The sequence below is a fragment of the Propithecus coquereli genome, unplaced genomic scaffold (genome assembly GCF_000956105.1).
Source record: "Propithecus coquereli isolate 6110/MARCELLA unplaced genomic scaffold, Pcoq_1.0 Scaffold253, whole genome shotgun sequence".
In the NCBI taxonomy this organism is placed as follows: domain Eukaryota; kingdom Metazoa; phylum Chordata; class Mammalia; order Primates; family Indriidae; genus Propithecus; species Propithecus coquereli.
Genome location: NW_012148097.1, coordinates 1,766,333 through 1,789,940, shown reverse-complemented (window position 1 = coordinate 1,789,940; position 23,608 = coordinate 1,766,333). Strand labels below are relative to the sequence as shown.

The 23,608-nt window shown below is 40.9% G+C and overlaps 1 protein-coding gene across 1 annotated transcript in view; it reads left to right on the top strand.

Annotated features, from left to right (window-relative positions):
* Positions 1-23,608, top strand: part of FARS2 (phenylalanyl-tRNA synthetase 2, mitochondrial) — a 394,817-nt gene that overhangs the window by 217,215 nt on the left and 153,994 nt on the right. The gene's annotated exons all lie outside the window — the stretch shown is intronic.

The window sequence follows — 23,608 nt, the reverse complement described above, 5'->3', positions numbered from 1 at the left end:
ATGGATAGACCGTGGGTAAGGTGTGGTATCTGGTCTCGGGGCTGGAGAATGAGGATGTGATGAGACTGGAAAGGCAGGATGTGTGAAGTGCAGCAGCTTGTGTTACTGGGCTGGGAAACCGGGGGCCTGGCCTTTCCTTCTTACTCTTAGGTGCCTTCGATCTGCAGGGGCCTGGACCCAACAGGCTCCCACACTCCTCTCCATCCTGCTGAGGAAGGCCTGGGGGAAAGCCCAGCACGTTGCCAGATGCCTCATGGACAGTTTTCAAATATTCGAAGGGCTCTCTCAGGAGAAAGGGAGCGCAGAGGTTGAAATCAGGGCCTGAGGGTGTGAGTTGTGAGATCTGGGCTTGGGTGTCTGGAAACCCAGGAGTTTTTGTCACAACTGTCAATTAACAGCTGTGTATTTTCAGACAAGATGTTTAACCCCCATGAGCCTTGGCTTTCTCATGATTAAGATGGCGCAACCATAACATCCTCAAGGCTCCTTTATGAGGATTAATTGAGGTGATACATATGAAGTGCTTAGCAAAGGGTCTTGCCCACAGGAAACATTCAATAAAAATTAATTGCTGATGTTACATTTAACATTTTTCTAGTAGCTAGAGCCATGGGAAATGTTTAAACAGAGGCTGTCCTGCCTGTCATAGAAATGATTTCTTACCAAGTGAAATTAGTTACTTCTTTAATCTGTAGTACGGTGATTCTAGATTGAGTGATTGATTTTAGAGGGAAAAAGAAAAGCAAAAGTAGTAAGAAACAGGAAGAAAAGGAAAATCAGCCAAATAGATGTATGTGCATCTCAACAGAAAACACAAAATCCTGGGAGCAAATATGGAAGATCTAATCTCTCCTTGAGTAGGAGCTGTTTTGTTAGTTTTATTTTGTTTGTTAGCAAAAGATTTGAATGAATCCCAGGCTTCCTCCCGGGAGTGCCTGGTGCCAGGGGGCCAGAGCTAAGAAAGCAAATCAGGGGATAATCAGCTTACCTATCAGTTGTCACTTGGAGTCGTGCTTCCTTGTATCATTTCCAATATCCTGGATGGGTTTTTATGAGGTTTATTTGTATAGTAATTGGCTGAATATAGTTATCTGAAACAGGTTTCCAAGTCATTATTGAACATTAATGAGACTGCTGTTCTATAATTAGATCAGCTATGTTTGGTATTCTTGAATGGAATGGCAAAGTGAAAAAAAAGTTAAAAAAGAAAAAAGACACCTAACATTCAAATATGTTTGAGAGATTCACAGCGATGGTAGGATGTGCTTCGAGTTTTTGGGAAGTTGTACGTGCAAAATTTAAATTAAGTATCTTACAAGAGAGGGAATCTAAAGAAATGGAAGAAGAGATAATATTATAAAAGAAATTCTGTGTAGACTTTGCTATTTGAACTTGATGTTTTTATGACACAGTTCTGCTCCGTGTTCTCAGACCCAAATGTGCTCTGTTGTCTGTAGTTAAAGTTTTTAAACTGTGTGCCTGGCAGTCACTAAGCATAGGCATTATTTGCCAGTCTAGCTAATTTTCTGTTTCTGAGTTCCTATAGCACAGAGAAAGACTGGCGGTGTATACTTCATCCCTCTAGTTTGCCATTCTCTCTCTTTTCTCCTACATTCCCCTCCCCTCCCCTCACCGCCCTCCCTTCGTCTTTTGTCTTTTCTCCCCTCCCTGTCTCTCTCCTTACCCTGATATAACTGATGGTTGTAGATTCTCCTCCTTTAAGGTTCTTACAGAGGATCAGGTAAGCGCTGACATACCCAGAAACCGAACAAGCTGATGGAGCAATGATAGTTGCAGATGGCAGTTGAGCCCCTAGTGTGTGCCAGCATCTCGTAAAGCAAGCTCTATACGCTTTCTTTCATTTTCCCTTGATAATAAGGCTGTGAGACAGCTGCTGTTGTCACTTCCATTTCACAAAGGTGATCCAGAGCAAAGAGCTAGATACTACAAGTGAAAGTTGCCCAGGTCTTTCTGACAACAGTTAACCGATATGCTGTGCTACCCAAATAGTAAATTGCATGAGTTCGAAGTGGCTAAAATTTCTTTTCAAATAATTCATTCTGCATGATATAGAATGAAGAGCTGCAACAAAATGAAACAAACAGCAAACAAAATTTTATTTGTTCTGTAGTTACATCTAAGAAAGGGCTGTGCCACCACCTGTGTTATCTCCTATGATAGAGTGCATTTAATTAAAGCATGAAATTAGGTTGCTAATTTGAACAGTCATTGAAAACATTTTATTGTACATTTAAGTGACCGTGGCATATATGTGTTTGTGGCATAGAATATGACTCATTTAAATGGCTTATAGAATTTTACTTTATTTCTTCTTCCTTAAGTTATAGTGCCTTCACCATTGCTTCCGGACTCCCTAGATTTAGTAATTGTAATGTGAGTAGTGACTGTTTTCATGATGATTTGGTTGTTTTTTCCTCAGGAAAGTGTTCTGAGGACAGTGCTGAATCACGTCCCCAAATACTACACACTTAACTTCCCACCGGCTGACTCAGACTGCTTCTGCCTTTTCATATGGTAAATGGAGCACAAACATCTAAAACCATCACCAGGGGCAGCTGTGGGCTGTCATCCATTTATTGAGTCCCTGTGACATTTGTACATCAGCCAAGGGGGAAGCTCTATAGTAGAAAATAACTTTTTAAAAACAAAAGCTCCTTCCTTACCTTTTCATTAAAATTTAAAAATTGACTTCTTTGGGAAAACCTTGTAACAGGGTAAATGAATAGTTTCTAGTTTTAAACAATTGTTGTTTGTTTATTAAATATTTCCCGAAGTCCTTCTAAGGCTATAGAAGAGCAAATAAGCATTATCCCTGCTTTTGAGAATATCACAGCGCACAGAGATATGAAAACACGTGATCACAGTTCCATGTAGCAAGTATTCATAATAGAGGTACAATGGACAAGTGTGGGGAGGGGAAGGATTGGAGAAGATTGTGCCAGGGCCGTGTCTCGTTATATTCAGGATGGCACATTGACGGTATAGGTTTTTGAAATGTGCATCCTGAATAAGTTAAGTTCCTGTTAATATTTGCAAGGAGGTATGTACTTTGTCTTCGCTTGGATGCCCAGTTGATATACCTAATGCTTCTTTTCCTGTGTGAATGAGAATCTATTTCTAGTCTATTCTTCTCTTTGGTAGTCGATCTCGATAGCCTCTGCGCACACTTACATGGTTAAGTGTGATTTATCTAAGTTGCTGAACTTGTAGGTAGCATGGACCAAGGCCGTACCAGGCACGGTGTTACGTACAAGTAAACGTGCTATTTATAGAGTTAGTGTCTTTTGTGTGCAAGGCACTGTGCTTGACAAAGAGGAAGTTACAACAGTGGATTAAGGTATGCCTTCTCCCTGTGAAAACTTACAGTAGTTTGTTCTGTGTGGTGGGGCAGATAAGATTATATCATTATAGCACGGTCTTATGTATTAATATAAATGCCATTTGTGAACGTGAGCTTTGTGAGATGAGCAGAGGGAACTATGTCCATCAGTTGGATCACTGGGGGCTTCACAGAGGAAGGCGGCCTTTGAACTGGGCCTTAAATAGTGATTCTCAGGTATGTGAGTAGCCATCACTTGGAGAGTATATTTAAAATGTCTGCTCATAGAACAGCAGAGTCTGCAGGTCTGGGATGGAGACCATAATGTGTGCTTTAAACAAATACCCTAGATAATTCTTGTGAATGACCCACACTCAGACCATACTTTGAAAACCTTGTCTTGAGGATAGATAGAATATTTTCCTCAATTTTATTGGGGCACAATTAAAGTATATTGTACTGAACATATTTAAAGTGTAAATGTGATCATTTTTTTTTTTTTTATTTCAGCATATTATGGGGGTACAGATGTTTAGGTTACGTATGTCGCCCTTGCCCCCTCCTCCCCCACTAAGTCCGAGTTTCAAATATGTCCATCCTTCGGGTGGTGTGCATTGCACTCTTTGTGTATGCAAATACCTGTCCCCTTCCCTCTCCCCCCTGCCCAACATCCGATAGATGTTATTCTTATATGTGCACTTAAGTGTTGATCAGTTAATACCAATTTGATGGTGAGTACATGTGGTGCTTGTTTTTCCGTTCTTGGGATACCTCACTTAGTAGAATGCGTTCCAGCTCTATCCAGGAGAATACAAGAGGTGCTATATCACCGTTGTTTCTTAAAGCTGAATAGGTATACATATACCACATTTTATTAATCCACTCATGTATTGATGGACACTTGGGTTGTTTCCACATCTTTGCAATTGTGAATTGTGCTGCTATAAACATTCAGGTGCAGGTGTCTTTCTTATACAGTATCATTTATTGACATAAATATACACCAGTGAAAACATCACCACAGTCAAATACGCATTTTCATCTCCAACTAATGTTTTCCCATGCCCTTTTTGTAGTCTATTCCTCCATCCTTGTCTTCAGGCAGCATGAACTATCTGCTGTCATTATAGATTAGTGTGGATTTTCTAGTATTTCATATAAGTGGAATCATACAGTATTTATTCATTATATCTGGCTTCTTGCATTCAGCATATAGTGATTTTGAGATTTATCTATGTTGTTGTATGTATCAATCGATGTTGTTTGTATCAATTTGTTCCTTTTTATTTTGAGTGTTGTTCCATTGTATAAACATACTCCAACTTATTTATCCATTTACTTGTTGATGGACATTTGGGTTGTTTCCAGTTTTTGGCTATTAAATATAAAGCTGTTATGAATATTTGTGTAAAAGTCTTTGTGTGGACATATTTTCCATTTCTTTTGAGGAAAAAACCCATGAGTGGAATGTTCTACATTTGTCAGTGATATCAAGGCAATTGCATAGTGTTGTTCACCTATTCTATGTTTACTGATTTTTTTTTTTTTTGTCTTAGTACTGTATCAGTTGCTCAGAAAAGAGTGTTAAGGTTTTTCTACTATGATTATGGACTTGTCTGTTTTTCTCTTTTATTCTGTCAAATTTTCTTTGTTTTTTGAAGCCATATTATTAGGTGCATACATTTTTATAGCTGTTATGTTTTCCGAAGCAGTTGCTCCTTTTATCATTTTGAAATATCCATCTCTGTCTCTGGTAATTTTTTTTTTTGAAGTCGGTTTTATTTATATTAAAATATCCATCCCAGCATTATCTTCCCCCCTCTGGAGTTACTTTTATATTGCTACATATATTACGTCTACATACATTGAAAACCTCACCATTCCATGTTACACTTTTCCCTTTAACAGTCATTTGTGTTTTAAAAAACTTAAGAATAAAATAGTATTCTTTTTTTATTTACTTAGCTATTTACTGTTTCTCTTGCTTTTTCTTCATTCCTGAAATCCATATTTCCTTCTGATATTTCTTTTCCTTTCAGTATGAGAAACTTCGCTTAGCATTTCTTATAGATCATGTCTGCTGGTGATGAATTTCTTAGTGTTCTTTTATGTGAGAATGTCTTTATTTCCTTTTATCATGAAAGGTATTTTTTATCAAATATAGAATTCTGGCTTGGTGGATCTTTTTTTTTCCTCAGTGAGGTAAAGACATTGTTCCATTGTCTTCTGTCTCTGTGGTTTCTAAAGAGAAATCCATAATCATTTCAATCATTGTTCACCTGTATGTACTGTGTTTTTCTTTTTTAAAAAATTATTATTATTATTGTTATTATTGTTATTTTTACTGTACTTTCTTTAGCTACTTTCAAGGTTTCTTTTCTCCCCATCTTTGGTTTTCAGCAAGGTGATTTTGATACATCTCAGTATGGTTTTCTTTACGTTTCTCTAACACTCATGATAGATCTTTTGATTTTTGTCGCAGGAGACTCTGAAACTCTGGTCACTTTTTCCTTCTTTTTCTCTCTCTTTTTCAGATTGGATAATTTCTACTCCTCCCTCTTCATGTTCGTTGGCTCTGCTGTTTGTCATCTCCATTCTGCTGTCTTGATCATCAAATACATTTTTTTTCCCAAAGCTTTTTTTTGTTTTAAAATTTGCATTTGGTTGTTTCATAGCTCCTGTTTTTCTGCTGAGAATTCCTACATTTTCTTTCCTATCAAGCATGTTTTTCTTTACTTCATAGAGCAAAGTTATAATAATTGCTTTAAAGTACAAGTTGAGCATCCCTTATCTGGAATGCATGGGACCAGAAGTGCTTCAGATTTGGGAAATTTTTTTTTTTTAATATTTGCGTTATACTTACTGGTTGAGCATCTCTAATCCTAAAAACTGAAATACAAAATGCTCCAGTGTACATTTCTTTTGAACATCATGTCAATGCCTCAAAAGTTTCAGATTTTAGAGCGTTTTGGATTTTAGGTTTTTGGATTAGGAATGCTGAACTTGTATCTGTGTGATAGGTCCGATGTCTGGTTCATTTCAAAATGGACTTCTCTTGAGAATTGGTCACATTTTCCTGGTTCTTTGTCAAGGAATTTTGAGTTATATGCTGGACATTGTGAATGGTGAGTTGTGTACACTCTGGGTCTGCTTATTGGTGTCTGTCCTGTGTGCTACAGGGGTTGGTCCAAAACTTGTGTGGCTGATCCGGATCGCAGTTTAGTTCTCTCAACTTTTGCTGTGCTGGTTTAAGTCCGTGCTGTCCACGTGTCACTCAGGGGTTAGGCTGATACTTGTGCAGGTGCACACATAGAATTAGGCCGTTCCTCCTCGGCTCTCTCCACCCAGGATTTTTCCTCAGACTCTCCATCTCACAGAATCACCTTACCTGTGTACAGAAAGGCAGGTTTCTCTCTGAGTTTGCTCTGCGACTAGCACCCACCTTTGGTGGGTGAGGAAAAAAACCAGGAACTTCACCCCATGTGGGTTACTTTTCTAAGTTTTGATATATATTTGATAAAAATAGAATCACACTTTGAATATTTTTTGTATTACGGTTTTTTTTCTCGCAACAAATATGACCTGAGTGTCTTCTCATATTACCAAATATCCACCCACATCATCATTGTTAATGGCTGCCTAGCCATTGCGGATGGATCTTTTTGGCTACCCCATATTGATGGGCAGCTGACAATAAAGTCTTTATACATGTGTCCTTGTACACTTGCCTCAGTATTTCCCTGGGATAAGTTTATAAAAGTGGAATTACTTTTTCCTCCCAAGGTTTATGATGCAGTGCCATAGGCACATTGGAAAAAAGTACCTGTAGTATTTGAAAGTATTACTATTTATTTTCTCACATACTCACTAACACTGAACACTATCAATCTCTTTACTCTTTACATTTTAGGGGAAAAAAATTTTGTACTGGTGTGTTTTTTTTTGTTGTTTTGTTGTTTGTTTTTTAGAGTTGGGGTCTTTCTATGTTGCCTAGGCTAGACTAAACTCCTGGGCTAAAGTGATCCTCCTGCCTCAGCCTCCCGAGTAGCTGGGAGTGGCAAGGGCCTCCACACCCAACTTGCACTAGTGTTATTTTAATTTACTTTTTTCTGGTTACTAGGTTAGTTGAATACATTTCCACAAGCTATTGGCTCAGTCTGTTTTCTAATGACACTTGAAAGGATGCTAGGATATATTCTGCATGTTTTCTTTTATTCTCCCACCCCAAATTAATAACCTTACTCTCATCTTTGTCGAAGTCCCCTGTATATCCCTTCCTGTCAATATTGTCACTCTTTCCCTCCCCACCTCTCTTGAGCAATCGCTGTTGTGAATTTTATATTCCTACCTTGATTTTCATTGTAGTTTTACTATGTATATTGTCAAACAAGGTAACTGTCACCTGCTTTTATATTTTAATAAGTGGAGTCACACTGTAGATCCTTTTGTGACTTTAGTTTTTCATTCATCATTGTGAAGTTCATCTGTGTTGTCATTTGCAAAGTTTTAGTTCATTTGTTTTTCACTGCTTAAATTGTGCTGGATGAACATGTCATAATTCACTCATCCATTCTTAATGGATATTTGATTGTTTCAAGTTTTTGTGCTATTACAAATGCTACTGCTGAACATTCTTGTGTAATACATCTGAATGTATAGATGTAAGAGTTTCTTTAAGGTATATTTTATCTGGCAGTAGAATTGCTAAGTCTGTACTTTTAGGCATCCTCAGCTTTATTGAATATCACCAAATTATTTCCCAAAGTGGTTGGCCCAGTTTACAGTGCCTTGAGCCTTTGTATGAATGTTCTTGTTGCTCTATGTCCTCTTTAACACTTGAAATTGTTCAACTCATTTTGGCAATCTGGTGAGTTTAAAATAGTATCTCAACGGTGGTTTTCATTTGCATTTACCTGATTACTATTAAGGTTAAACACATTTTTATATATTTGACATTTATAGTTCTTATTTTGTTCATTTTTCAGGTAGGGCTCATTTTTCTGTTTTTCTTTTTTAACCGATTGGTAGGAATTCTGCATATATATTGGATACTAATCATTTGTTGTTTCTGTGTATTAACAATTATATTTTCCAGGTTTGTGGCATTTCTTTCCTTTTTTTTTAAGTTGCTCTTTCATAAATGGAAATATATATATATATTTCCTGAGCAGCTTTAGGTTTCTTTATATAATATCATTCTCCAGAAAAGTCACTTCGTCAGGGAATGTGAGTGGGTGTAAGTTGACAAGCTCCATGATGATAACCCTTTTGCTTGTCATGCTAGATTCTGGTAGCTTAAGTCTCTGATGTTATTACTATATCATTCATATTTTCAGCATTGAGATTCTAAATATTTAATGACTTTCAAGCATCTACCCTCTCTTTCCTAGTGTTCTGTCAGATTTGGTCCCACCCTCTGTGACAGTTTCTCTTGGCTGGGAAGGTGTACTTTCGGATGTGCTTGTTTGACTAGGAAATGTAGCTCAGAGCTTGCCTAGGGACCCTGGTTATGCCATTGGCACAGAATTGGATTTATTTCCTGGTATATTTTTTAGTTCTCCCTAATCCTGCTTCTAAAACATGCCACCCTCCAATATTACAATGACTGTAATGAAAGTAAAGGCTTTGGCAACTTGATTCAAGTTGTGGTCTGTGTCTACATTTCTGATGTTTTTCCAGCTGTTGTGATATGTGTTGTATACTGTCTGTGGCATAATTTCTATACATGGGAAACTTCTGGAAAGAAGAGATTCTGTCCTGTATGTTTTTCTCAATGTCTAAGGTCTTGTATATTTGGCAACCATATGTAGTAACTGCCATTTAATTTCCTAGTCCTTCACCATCATTGTGGACTTAATTTTCCATTTTCAACTGTTCTTTTTCCTGTTGTCTTCCCCGTTCTTAAAACAGTAACCTCAATAACACAACCATTCATTAGCTTTTGACACTTAGAAGCTGGTAGGGTAGTTTGGGAGTACCCAAATAAGAGATGTGGATTGGAAAGAAATGGAAATTTGGCAAGTTTGGACTGCTGCAAGCGGTCACTTCTTTCATCGGACTCCATTATTGTTCCCAGTTCTTTACCCCTCCCTGTATCCATACACTTTGTCCCGTGACTTTGAAGTGCTTTCTGCTGTAGGAGGAATATACTACTTTGCTCTATTGATTTGGGGCTTGGCCCTGTGACTGGTTTGGCTAAAGGGATATTAGCAGATGTGATAGGAAAAGAGGCTTGAAATGTACTTGGCAGTTGATTTTGCCCGTTTGCTTCCGTCATTATGAGGTAAACATGCTGTGTGTGGGTTGCTGGTTCCAGAAGAGTAGGAAGCATGTGGAGTGGGCCTAAACCAACGCTGGGGCCTGAAGCCCAGCCAGTCTGGACCAACTGAGCCCTAGCCTCGCAGACGTGTGGTTGTTCTTGCATGCCACTGAGATTTTATTGTGGTTTGTTGATTGGCTATAGCTGAGCTTACCAAGGGCTCATAGTGTCCATAAAATTCTCTCTTCCAGTATCATTTCACAAAAAATTCAAATGAATTCACTTATCTCTTTCAAGTAGTTCCTCTCCACCTCCCTTTCTAGCTTAGCAGGAGAGATATTTGAGAAGAGTTTGACTTTTTCTACTGTCCTCCCTCTGTAGAGAAGCAATTGAAATAGTTTCTCTGTATTGAAGTGTGTTGTGCTGGTTCTGTAAACCAGACAGGGATTGGGGGTGGGATTTATCTGGAAAGTCCTCACCATGGGAGGTTTTTGAAATGCCACTGACTTATGGAAGATGCTGTGTGTGTGCATGTGTGTAAGTGTTCCCAGTATAACATTTTTAAAGTTTTAGAGCTAGGTATCGGAATTTAATCAATCTTAGACAGAAGACTCTAGAATCACTAGAATATAAGCATCATAATGGCAGGAAATTTTTTTTGTTTTGGTCACTGTTACATTCCTAGTTCCTAGAACAATGCCTAGAACATAGTAGGCACTCTATATACATATATAAAATGAGTGGATGGGTACATGAGTGGGGGGAACCCCTCAACTCCTCATTCCAATGTTTATTATTCTTTCTCCAGGTTCATAGAAACAGCAAAAATGTTGGGAGAAACCAACCTAATTTTTCAGACTTGCTCATGGCTCTTTCTGCCCTCAGCTGTTTAGCACAATTCCTAGTTAACGAAAACGGTGCAGCGGGGAGCCCTTGGGCCTTGGAGCTAAGATCTGACTCCAGTCAGGCCTGGCCACTAGCTGGGCTGGAAATCGTAGACAAGTCCCATGGCTCTCAGTTTCTTCATCTGTAAAATAAGGGGCCCAAATTATATAATTTCCAGATTTCCTTTTAGCTCTCAAATCCTATGATTCCAGCTTCCTAAACAACCCAGAAATTCTTGTTATTAATAAAAGCCACAGGAGATTGTGTTTTGTTTTATAGCACCACATGGAAAATTGCATAGCAGCGGGACTTGGGTACGTATGGTTGGTTAATCAGGGATTTTTTTTCCCCCTTAAAAAAATTCTCAGACCTTAAAAAAAAAAAAAGAGGATGCTCATATAATTGAATTTTATTTAAACTATTTATGAAACTCTTGCTTCATGGGATCACTGCAGCTTTGCAGGCAGGTAGTGATGTGCTCTCAATGGCTCAATTTTATTTTCTCCCTTGCAAAAAGGCAATTTAGAAGTTTAGGAATTATTTATGGTACTGTGGGGATAAACACAATCTGCTAAGCTATTTTTCTTGTATCATTTTTTTCAAGGTTCATTCCTGTATTTTAGGCTGGAAGCAATGTCTTCATGAAATGGCCATGTTGTTAATGTCCAGGGATAAAATGAGGTAATGTCATTAGGCAAAATTTATGCCAGCTTTTTAAGTGTTAAGTTTTAATTGACATAATTTAGGAGTTGGATGATATTAGGTGATTCTCAGAAAAAAGGTTTGCTAGTCACCCAAGTGTGGAAAATGATAGGTTGGAAAGTTTGACGGTTTTCTTTACTAGAGAGCGTCTCTGTGCTAGGAGGAGCTGGCTCTGTGAGAGAGGTGGTGTGTGCAGCACTTCTCAAGCTCATTTGACCACAGAGTCTCTTTACAAAAAGATCCCTTTTGTGGCACGTGTCCTAAGAAGGACACTTAGGAACATCTCATCCATTGGTTGCTGGGATGGACAATAAACTAGGAGGCTGATGGAAATGTATTCTGGGGAAGTAGCAACAAACTATAAAAAGACACTCTTTTAAAATTTGACCCTGAAGTATGCCTTCAATACGAAGGGGAACAGCAGATATTAACATAAACAACATAGTTTAGAACATCCATTTAGCGCTTTAGACTATTTGTCTATGGAGCCTTGGAATTTGGGGGCTTGTGGGCCTTAAAGATGTTAGGAAGGAAAAGCTCTCAAAATTTATTATGTGTATTTGATAATTCCATGTATTAGATCCAGCCTTCCATCTCTTCTTCCATTCCATCAGCAAACCTTTATTACGTATGTGTGTGACAGCAGCCGTGCGTAGGTGCTGCAGATACAAGTGGTTTCTGCCTTTGAGGGACTTGCGGTCCAGTGGTAGAGACTGACAGGTGAGCTGCTGTGTCCAGGGAGCTGTGGTGGCAGTTGAGGGGGGAAATGGTTCTGGAAGACTGTGCAAGGCTCCAACTCAGATGTCGTGCTTGGGCTGAGCAATAAATAAAGGTTGAGCAGGTTAGACAACAGGGGCAGAGTAATGAGATTTTTAAAGTAAATTTTGTTGTATATATTTAAAGTATACAACATGGTGTTATAAGATATATATAGTATTACGATTACTGTAGTGGAACAAATTGGCACATCCGTCATCTCACACAGTCTTCCTTTTCCACCCCTGTGTCATGACAGCGATAGTCTGCCCTTTCGCTTGCGCACAGAGATGCGGGGAGTGAGAGGCGGCGCTGTGTATCTGGGAAGACTGATTCATGTGGATTGCCGGAACACACCAGAAGCCAGTGAATTAAGTCAAGGAGGTGGGAACCTAGATAGGGTCAGTTCCAGAAGGGGTTGGAAGGCAAAATGAAAGACCTTAAATCTCATCCTTCTGGTAGTAGTGAGAGATTGAAAGGTTTTAAGTAGGAGAATGGTGTGATATGATGAATGTTTGGGAAACTGGCATTACTGTGGAGAGAGTGAGTGGAAGAAATACAAGTTGAAAGGCAGGGAGTTCAAAGGCAAGTAAACAGTCTAGACTCTAAATGATGAGAGCAGGAGCTGAAGCAACAGCAGTGGGGAGAGAGGATACCCCAATTGCAGTGCCTTTTTAGAGTTATCAACAGGCTTTGTGTGCAAGGGGGACACATTCTTGACATCAGGAAGAGGTCATGGGCTGAGGGATCAGTTAACTCTGGTTGCAGCTTTCCCAGGCATAGTCAACACACAGACCCTTTAGACAATGCTCTGCCACTGGAGTACCCTCCAGAGAATTGTAGGTGAATTCCGCCACCAGTTCCCCACCCCCATTCTGTACCTTGAATTGCCCGAGCCATAATAACTAGCATAACCTCTTTCTCTTCATGGAGGCATTGTTTTAGGACCTTATTCAGAGAAGTGCCATCTGTTAGGTGAAAGCACTTGTTACCTAGGAGGGCAAAATGTTCATCAGGTGTTTACTGAGGAAGGGGTAGGGGTGGCAGGTGGCATTTGTTAGAAAGGTAGATGCTTGGCAAGTGAAGATGAATAAGGCAGAGTTCTTGCCCTTGAGAACTTAATGGTGTGCTGAGGGATACAGTCACACAGATAGACCCACAAGCTGATGCCTTGTTGTGCTAGGTGGCAAGTAGGTCTGTGGGAGTCAGGGAGGTTGTCTCAGAAAGGTTACCTTGAAGAGCTGTTATTTTACCTTGATCTTGAAGAATGTGTAGGACTTTGCTAGGACAAGAGGCGGGTAGGGCCTTCTAGGCAGAGGATACAACACATTCAAAGATATGGAGTTCCAAAAGATCTGCAGTGTTTGAGGACAGGGAATTTCAATGTGATTGGGGTAGTGTAGGGGGCGATGAGAGAGTGATGGTGGGAGGTAGAGCCACAGAAGCCTGGAGCATGAAGGGCTTTGCGTGCAAAGCTAAGGAGTACGGACTCACAGCTGTGGTTATTGACCCAAAGCAGGAACTTACTGGGGAGGATAAGGGAACCACAGAGTGGAAGGAGGGAGACAGCCCCTTCACATTTATTGTATAAATTTATTTTCTAGGTAGCACATTCATTTGGGGGGTAGTATGTGTGTGTACAGTCTTCCTTCCATTGCTTTCCCGTCTTTTTTTTTTGTATCCTTCAAGTTTTTTTAATTACTGCAAATACAAATATATATTCTTTTTTCTTCTTCTTAAAACCAAAGTGGTATATGATATGATTTTACATCTTCTTTGTTCACTTACAGTATATTTTAGAGATGTTTGAATGCTAGAGAACATATTCATTTCTATTCACAGCTGCATGGTTTGCCATTGTAGATATGAACCATAATCTCTTCAACCGGTGCCCGATTTATAGGCATTTTGTATTGTATCCAATCTTTTCCTATAATGTTTTAGTGAATAACTGTACATATGTCACATTTCATATGTGAGTATATCTGTGGGATTCATTTCTTGCAGTAGAATTGCTAAGTCAAACAGTATATGCATTTATAATTTTTATAGACATCATACCTGTTAAGTATACGTAGGTGAAGCAGCCATATCTGATATGTGAATTGAATGCGGGTGAGAGGTGAGCAAAAGGGAGATCAAGGATGGTGCTAAGTTTAGCCCCAGTGACTCGTGATGCCATTTCACAAGATGGAGACAGAGAAGGCTGTGTAGGTTGCTCCCGAGCTTTGGACCCTTATGTCTGAAGTATCTGTAAGACATGCAGGTGGTAATATGGAGATGGTTGGACGTAAAAGACTGGAGAGCGTGACAGGGCTCTGTAAGAGATTTCGGATTAATCAGTGTAGTTAAAAGTCATGAAATTAGGATAATATAGGAGAAAATCATCATAGAGAAAAGAGAGAAGAGCTAAGAAATACAAGGTTTCAGAAAAATAGACATTCTTTTGGGTTCCTTTATCTATTGAATTCACTCAAATTCATTGGTATAAGGGGAGAGTTCTCACATGGTTCCGGTCATTATTCATTCGTCCATGCATTTATTTATTCAATGTTTATTGAATACCTAGGACTACAGATTGAGTATCCCTCGTCCGAAATGCTTGGTTCAAAAAGTGGTTCAATTTCATATTTTGGAATATTTGTGTTATATTATCAATTTGGCATTCCTAATCTGAAATCCCAAATCAGAAATTTTCCAATGAGCATTTCCTTTGAGTGTCATGTCGGCCCTCAAGATGTTTTGGATTTTGGAGCATCTCGGATTTCATATTTTTGGATCAGGGATACTCACCTATACCAACTAGTAATAGAAATACTGCCATCCCTTGGTATGAGTGGCGATAGGTACCAGGCCTCCCAAATATACCAAAATCTGCACATACCCAAGTCCTCTTGCCAGCCCTGTGGAACCTGTGCGTATGAAACGTTTGCCCTCTGTATACGCAGGTTTCACATCCTGCGAATACTGTACTTTTGATCTGTGTTTGGTTGAAAAAGTTCATGTAGAAGTAGACTGGCACAGCTCGAACCCGTGTTGTCAAATGTCAGCTGTATAAGGCTAGAGATGGCCTCTGCTTTCCTGGAGCTCACAGTCAGGTGGGGAGTGAGGACAGGTGACTGTTCAATGGCAGAATGGTGTGATGCCTGCTGTGAGGAGGGCAGAACATTGTCCTGTGGGAACGATAGGAGGTGGCATCTAGTGTGACTTGGGGGAAGTCTTCAGAAAGCCCTCCTAATCTGAGACGTGAGGCATGAGTGGAGGTAGTGGTGACAAGGCGTGGGGAGGGAAGTGTGCCATGGCCCAGCGCTGGGCGAGGTTGGTAAGGGGCCCAGAGGGAAGCATCTGAGGTTGGCCAGCCTGCTGGGCTCTGTTGTGCCAGCTCCACTGTTCCTTGTAGTGGGAGAGCAGCCATAGCCGTAGGTAGCAAACGAGTGGGGCTGGGTTCCGATGGCTCTTTATGTATGGATACTGACAGTTGGATAGAATTCTCATGTGTCATGAAGTAGTATTCTTATTTTGATATCTTTCAATGATTTAAAAATGTAAAGTTCATTCTTAGAGTGTAGGCCATAGAAAAACAGAGAGATGGGGACTAGACTTGGCCTTCAGGCTACAGTGTGCTGCCTCTTAGTCTAGGCACAAGGAGCAGCATGTGCGGAGGCTGAGTGACAAGAGAACACACAGGGGCCTCTGTAATGTCCTTTCCTTCTAGTCTCCTTGCCTCCAGGGCCTCCCTGTTCCCATCCACCCCAAATGCAATCACTGGGAACATCTGCCCGGCCGCCCCTTTCGTGTTTCTGTGCTGTTCTGAAAAGCCTTCAGTGGTTCTCTGGGAAGGTATTCAAGGTCCTCCCCTCACTCTGCTTTGTCTGCTGCAACTTCCTTTCAGGGGGATTTGGGGAAAATTCTACTCCATTGACAGTAACATCGTAGTTTAGATAAGATTGGGGGCCCTATAAACACTGACAGCCTTTCCAGGCCACTGCCCATTCCTGCGTACACATACGTAGTTTGCCTGCATTCTCAGCTTTTTGTATATTTCCTGGAAAAGTTACTTTTGGATTAATTTACATATAAAAGTCCTATATTTTCATCTTATTTTTATCCTGCCATTTCAGGTATAGGGAAATAAATGAAAAAGTCTTCAAATGTTGACTTCTAAGCCTTTATTACCTCAGACAGCTTCATTATGTTTGTGGAAATCTAGTGTGCTTTGAAGGAATTAATCTAGCTTTACTTGCAATCTGTATGTGTTTACATAGAATGAACAAACATTGCATTACGTTTCATGAAAATTCAATTATTCCTGTCTCCAGAAAACATGTTCTGCTTAGTATTTAATTCTCGAGTAAGTCAGGGTGATGGTTCTTGAACTGTTTTAGGAATTGGGGATTTTGAGCTCACTGGACATTTTATAATCAGTGGAGGAATGGCCAGCGGAGACTGTTCATCACTACAGCCTTGGGTCTGTATCTGAGGTTACAGGGGACTTTGGGGACATCTGTCTCTCTGGCATGGGGCTAATATAAAATCCTCTCGAGATGTTTTTAAGAATTAAAAGCAGTAACATTAAGGATGCTATTCCACATGATTATTATTTTATTATGGAATTCATTATTCTTATATACGGCTTATTTATTCAGCAGGCATTTTTTGAGATTCTCCTGTGAACAAAATACAGGAAGAGATGGAAAGGGTAACAATCAGCTGGTATTCGTTTTCTGTTTCGGCTGGTTGGACCCTACTTAACCAGTAAGGATTGGTTTAAATGTCGCTTGTTTCTTGAAACGTTTCCTGATTCTGTATACACTTCCAGCAACTCCCACTGTACATTGTTATCGCAATTAAGCAATTATTTTGTAGAAACATCTGTCACATATCACCACCATATCTTTTATAGTTATATGGTAGTTACTAAACTTACCCTCTTCTCCCACAAGACTCTAACCTCTTTGAAGGTAGAACTGTACTTAGTTCATCCTTGTTAGTGGTTGTCATATTAAAACATATCGAGGAAATCGTAAGTAGGGTTTTCAGTGGACAGAGAGATGGGTGAAGTGGCCTGGGGTGCACAGCCGCCTGGGGAACGATTGGAGTCAGGCTGAGGACGTGGGTTACTTTGGGGATGAGGTGTAGTTGGGTGTAGCACAGTACGAAGAGCTGAGAGTTGATCAGAAAGCTAGCTTGGGGGCAAGATCAGTAGGCACAGGGGCCGTGCTTAAGGGTTTGGTGTGGGGCACCGCTGAAAGTTTCTAAACAGAAATCACGTGGCGAGACCCACATGGCCTCTCAGATCCTCCCTGCCCTGGCCTTTGCCTGTCTCTCTCACTTTCCCTCCTACTCTTGCCTGTAGGTACTCCATGCCCCAGCAGCTCTGGAATGTGCCACGTTCACTCTGTCCTGTGTTTCCCGACGGGATCCCAGGCCTTCCTCATGCCTGTTTGTCAAAGTGTGCTGTAGTTTGCTTATTGCTCTGCCTTTGCACAATTCACAATCTGTTTAAGGGAGGAGGTCAGGTTTCTTTATTTCTTTGTCACCAGGGCTTCACACATGCCTAAGTTTTAGTAGGTGCTCAGTAGATATTTATCAAATGCGTGGATGGGTAAATGCATTTTGGCATAAAACCTCCACTTCTGGACTGAAAGATAGATTGGATGGAGCAGAGATGGGAGGCAGTGAGATCGGCCAGGAGCTTTGTACCTAGGAGAGAAACATGTTTGAATTACAGCTGTGGCAGTAGAAATTTAAAGGAGGAAACAGATTCTGGAGACCTGGGGAAGTAGAACTGACAAGACCCAGCGAGCATTGGATAGAACGGACGCCGAGAAGGGCCAAGGGAAGCGGAAATGGTAAAGACTGGAGCCGGAAGCCCACCTGATCATGTCGCTCTCTAGATGTTTTGTGGAGGGGCGAGGGAGCTATTCCTCATAGATCTGATCAAAAAATCAGCTTAACTGAGGATTAACTGCCTTGCTTTGAAAAACTCTACCTCCAGAGGTTGCACATAAGGAGTAAATCGTGGAACACCAAAGCATTCTTTGCTTAATTATTTAGCAATAAATTACAGATTTATTTACAATGCAGTTCTACAAAGGCTATGAGATAGTGATATCTATAGACATAGATATATCTGGATAAAACAAAAACTGAGGGGCAAAGGGAAAATAAGAATGAGAAAATAATAAAGCTGGGTTAAAGTTGCAACAAAGAAATACACATTTCTTTCAATTGGGACAAAGAAACATAGATTTGGCTTTCATCTGCCTAATGGTGAAAGGAAGGAAGGAAACATAATTAATTAATGCTGTCTACAGTGTCTGTAAGATAAAAACATGCTCATTTTTTGTTTCAGGGGAAGCACAATATTCTTGACACAGAAAGCTGGGGAAAAAATTCCCCCTCATCTGACGCAGAGTGTGTTTAAAAACAACAGTTGAATTTCAAAATGTGCTTTCCGACATTTCTTAGTCTTTTCTTACTAGTGTAATAGGATCTGATTTGCGCTGTTGAACATGAAGTTAATTGAGAAAGATCTCTATAATCCAAATCCACAAATTATTTCCAGACCCCGTTTTTTATCTTTTACCAATTGCTCCCTTGGCGAGTAATACTTAAAGCTCCTATGCACATGGCAGGTTGCCGGGTGCCCCAGATGGTACCAAGGTGTGTAGGAATTTCTGAAGGAGTTCACAGTGCCAGTGGGTAGTCTAGGCATAAACACAGGGAAAGTATGTTAAATGCAAGAGTTGAATAATGAGCTAACTACATAGGAGAGCCAGGGAAGCTGTGTCTGATTTACTGCCATGTATGTGCTTAGATGTTAGATGGGGTCTGTGAATTTAGAAGGTGGCAAGACCAGTGTGGGCTGGAGGTTCGAGAAGGAGGAATGATTTGTGTTTTTTTTTAATGAGAGCATCAATACTGCTATTACCTAGTTTATATACCAAATTGGAAATTGAGTCATTGAAAGTTGATCCTTTCAACAAATTTTGAATTTTAACACAGTCTTTAGAAACATGAAGCTCCTCATTTTTTATTTTTGCAAAGTGGTATGCCTAGTAGTTTCATCAGTACCATTTGGGTCGTTAAATATTTGGGGCCCTCCTTTTTTTTTTTTATACCCATGGACATGCTTTTCTGCTTTTACTCCTAAATGTTGAACTATCAAATAATCCTTACATCCTAATTTACGTTCTTTTATTTCAAACTGTAGTGTTCTGAAAACATGAACATTTATTTTTTAAGGAATGATCATTAACAGTCAACTCTGTCATGATAATCTCTGTATAATCTTCAGATTCTTCTCATTGCTCTGAGGGTAAAGTCCCAAATCCTTAGTGACTGCGTCTTTGGGAGCAGTGCCTACTCTGCTCTGGTCCTGATCACTTCTCTAGTCATACGGGCCCACCTTCTCCCTGGCACTTGGCATTCCTGCTGCTCAGGCCTTTCAGTTTTCCCTTCCTTCTGCTGGGGCTGCCTGCACAAATCCGATGACCCTGTGGGACACTCCTGTAGCACCTGCATCTCTCCTCCATGGCGAGCATCACCACTGTAATGAACCGATTGTGATTATGTCTTTATTTAATATCTCTCATTCTAGCCTCCCCTTCCTAAGACCGTAAGTACCATGAGGACAAGGACCTTTTTGGTCATTTACCACTGACCACCAACATTTAGCACAGTGCCTGGCACAGAGCTGGTAATCACATGTACTTGGTTTTGAACAACGGTGTCATCATGAGGAGGTTTCTTATTCCAGTCTTCATTCAAGCTGTCTTGGTTATTGCTTATTTGTTATTTGTTTCTTACCCTGCAGATGGTTACCAAGCAGCTTTTTGATTTTTAAATCTTTGCAGAATATTCCAAAAAGCCCCTCCAAAGATAACACAAACCTCTATTTATTGCCTTTCAAAATATATACACTTTTAGTGCCAAGGGAAAATTTTTGAAGCTTGGGTTTGTGTCAGTCTCCAGGGAGCCAGCGGGGGAAGGCCAGATTGTGAGAGCGTTAGTGGAGTAATGTCTGATGTAGTTTACTGAGCGATTTCAAAGCAGAGTAATGGAGGTAATCTTAGAAATTCTAAGCAGCAGTGTTGTAAAAGCACAGAGAGTGTTGCTTTCATTTCATTGACCTGAAATCAGGTCGTTTTCCCCATCCTACTTGTAATTTGTCTTTATTACCTTGATATTCTGTGTCATAGAGGGTCTAAACATCTTTAGAATAAAATTCTTTGGAGATCTATAAACTGCTGTTTTCTGATTTCATTGCTCTTAATTATAGGGCACTGAAAATGTAAAAAACAGAGGTAATGTAGGATAGTAGAAAGAGCTTTATACTCAGCACCAGGAGATCTGGAAAATAGTTAGTTTACAACTGAGTGATTACTCCCTGGCTGACTATGTGGCCCTACAGGAATCCTTTGACATCTCTGAGCCTCAGTTTCTCATCTACAGAAGGAAAGTATTAGAGGCGGCATTTAGATAGTTTACAGTCTCAGTGGATACTTGCCCCCACGCATCAAGCTTCATTTGTTCATTTCACAAATATTTATTGCATTCCTACTATGTGCCAGGTACTCTCCTAGGTGCTTGAGATACAGCAGAGTGCAAACAAATGGATATTCCTGCCCTCCTGGGGCTTGCATTCAGGAAGCCCTTGAAGGGTTGGTGTTTATGCAATCCCAATTTGTTAAAGGTTCCATTGGACTGATGGTTGTGGCCAGAGAATATGCTGAGTGAAGGGATGGGCAGAGGCATTCGAGGCAGGCCTTGAGAAGTGAAGCTGCATCCATTTTTGGCCAGTGGGAATGGTCCCTGCAGGGCATTTCCCATGGCCCTGAAGGGTCAGCAGGGAGGACAGGATGATCCCCATCCCGTTCCCTATCCCTGTCCATCCTCACTTCCTGGTGGATGTGCCACCAGCATTACAGCAGGGAAAGGCAGGCTGAGGGTCGCCCACTTACCTTGCCTTGGTAAGAGTCTTCCCTGCTGTTGGATTTAGCTTCCAGTAGTGACAATCCAAATGCTCACGGTCTTCTACTGTCTGCGAGACAAAGTACAATTACATGTTTTTCCAGTTTTTCCTCTAAGCCACCTTCCTCCCTTTCCCCTAGACATGTCCACAGCAGAAGCTGACTCATTATCCGTGCCTGCCAATACCCCCCACCCCTGTCAGAGGACGTGTGTGGAATGGCAGTGCCATCAGGGCCTGGAACCCTCTCTCCTGACGCTTGACTGCTAGGATCGGGGATTGTTTCTCCCTCCCGGAACCTCCACAATCCCTGCCGCCCTGTCCACACCTGAGGGTAAGGGCTGACTGACTTTCACGGATCTCATCTTCTGTACCTAACACAGTGCCTGGCACATACCTGATCCACTGAAATTGTTTGTTGTGCGGACTATTGCCATAATCTCCTGTGATATTTATCATATTTTACCTTTTGGTGTGGTTATTTCAGAATTTTTTTAAACCTTCTAGATTTGAGCTGCTTGGCAGCAGGGCCTGTGTTTTATTTATTTTTTAATCCCTTGAAGCACCTGGTTCCTGGACTCCATGAATATTTAATGGCCTGAAATAAACAGAATTTAATTCCTGGATAGTTGAATTTGAAAGATTGAAATAAACATACGGTTTTTGTTTCGGTTTCTCTGGGGGAAACTGAGTCAAAGAAAAATAAATAACTTATGAGCTGATGTGTCAGCCAGGGCTAAAAATCAAGGGATGTAACTGAGAGATCGGAAAGAAATTCAGCAATGAAAGCATTATAATTTTGAAAGCTTCCATATCGCTCCTTTCAGAAGTGTTTCCTACCTTTCACACACAGATCTGTCGTACAAATTATGCTTTGTTTGCTGGAACACCTCCGAAGCTGAACGGGTTTGCTTTGGCATTGGTGGAGGCCAGGACTGAAGGGAGATGAGACATTGGATCACTCTTGTGTGGCGTCCTCATGGCTGTTGTGGTTTCTGCTCAGCCCTCTCCTGCGAGGGACTCGATCAGCTCCAGGGCGCAGCTTGTGTGTCTGCTCTGACGGCCAAGTCCCTTTGGCTACCTTCCCCTTGGCTCTGCTTTGGCCTCACTCTGCCTTCTGCTCCTCGGGTCTGTTCTAGGTTTAGTCCTTTATCATCATTTACAGCGAGGCCTGCCCACGGCTGGAAATGCAGCCCTGGCTTGGCGAGAAAGGGGCCTGGGTAAGAACGGGCTGTACCGTGTCTAAAAGACCTGAGGCCCTGCCAGGGCTAAGGAGGCCAGAAGCCCGGGTTGGGAAGGCTGGCCATCCTGCCCAGGGCTGAGGACCACTGTAGCCCAAGAAGGCGCACGTTCTTCAGCCCCTGGGCCAGCCAGACCAAGAGCTCCGTAGTCTAAAACAGCTCATGAGTCCACACGTGGAAAGAGCGTGCGGTGATCTGGATCCACACCCCCAACTGCGAATAATAGTGAATTATTAAGAGCATAAAATGAGGATCTTGTTTTCCACATAGAGATTAGACCCATCAGCCCTTGGGCCGTTATGTAACCCACCTGGCACACGTGGGCGATGTTGAGGCTGGCACTTCTGACCTGCTAAGCGAGGACATTTTTATTGTTTCTTCTACTTCCTCAAAATGTCCGTTGTTTCTTATTTCTAGGAATGGCAGGGAGTAAAGGATTATTTATTTCCCTTGATATTTTTCATTTCAAGAATCAACATGGGCAGATTTATGGTGTTCACAAACATGCTGGTAGCAATTTGATTGCAGAAAGAATGAAATTTTGCTCAGACAAGTGCAAATTTGTCTGTCATGGTGAGAAGGGCCATGCCTGCATAAGTGCTGCAGTTCTATCCTGACGCTAAATTTGAACAGGGATGGTGGTAGTAGTTTTGAGTCTTCTTTTGTTCTCTCAGTTGCATTAGGTTAAAAATTAAAGCATGAAATATATTAATTTGACTAAATGGATCTATTACTACAAGATGCGTTGCTTTGTAAGACGTTTGCATTGATTCCTCACCCACAGTGTTGACCAGAGCCGGTGACGCTGGTCCGTGTGGGCAGCCTTGAGGGAAATGTGACTCCTCCGAGAGAGTCAAAATCTGTTTCTTGGACCCACGTTACTTCCAAGAAAAACAAATTAGTTTTACATATTTCTAGAAATGGTGATTCTTGGATACTTCAGAAACAAATTTGAATTTAGGCCATCTAATTAACCTTTAGCTGCAAATGTTGGTATTTTCACAACTCTTTCAGATAGAGATAGTTGTTAGTGGTTGTTTTAAACTTATTTCAGATCCTTTATCTCCAAAAAACCAATTTATTTGACCCCAAGTATTCTGAGATATTGCTTTTATATCTGATCTTCTTGTATTGCTCTAGCTGCAGTTTTATTGGAGCTTCGTTCCTCTTTTGTGCTCTTGGCGCACAGTGACCGGACCACCTTCACAGATGGGGGTGGGCAGTGTCCAGCTGCTTGCTGCCCGTGCTGGTGTGCCAGAGCACTTGGCCTTGGAACGACGCAGAGAATCCATGTTGCTGCCTTTTCTTCTGCCTTTACTCCTTTTTTAAAAGACTCTTTTCTTTTTATTAAGGATTATTCATATTCTAATTTGAAGAGTCAATAGTTCTGCAAGGTTTAGTGCCAAACCCCAGCGATCCCCCAGACACGCCCCTCCACTCCCCGCTTCCCA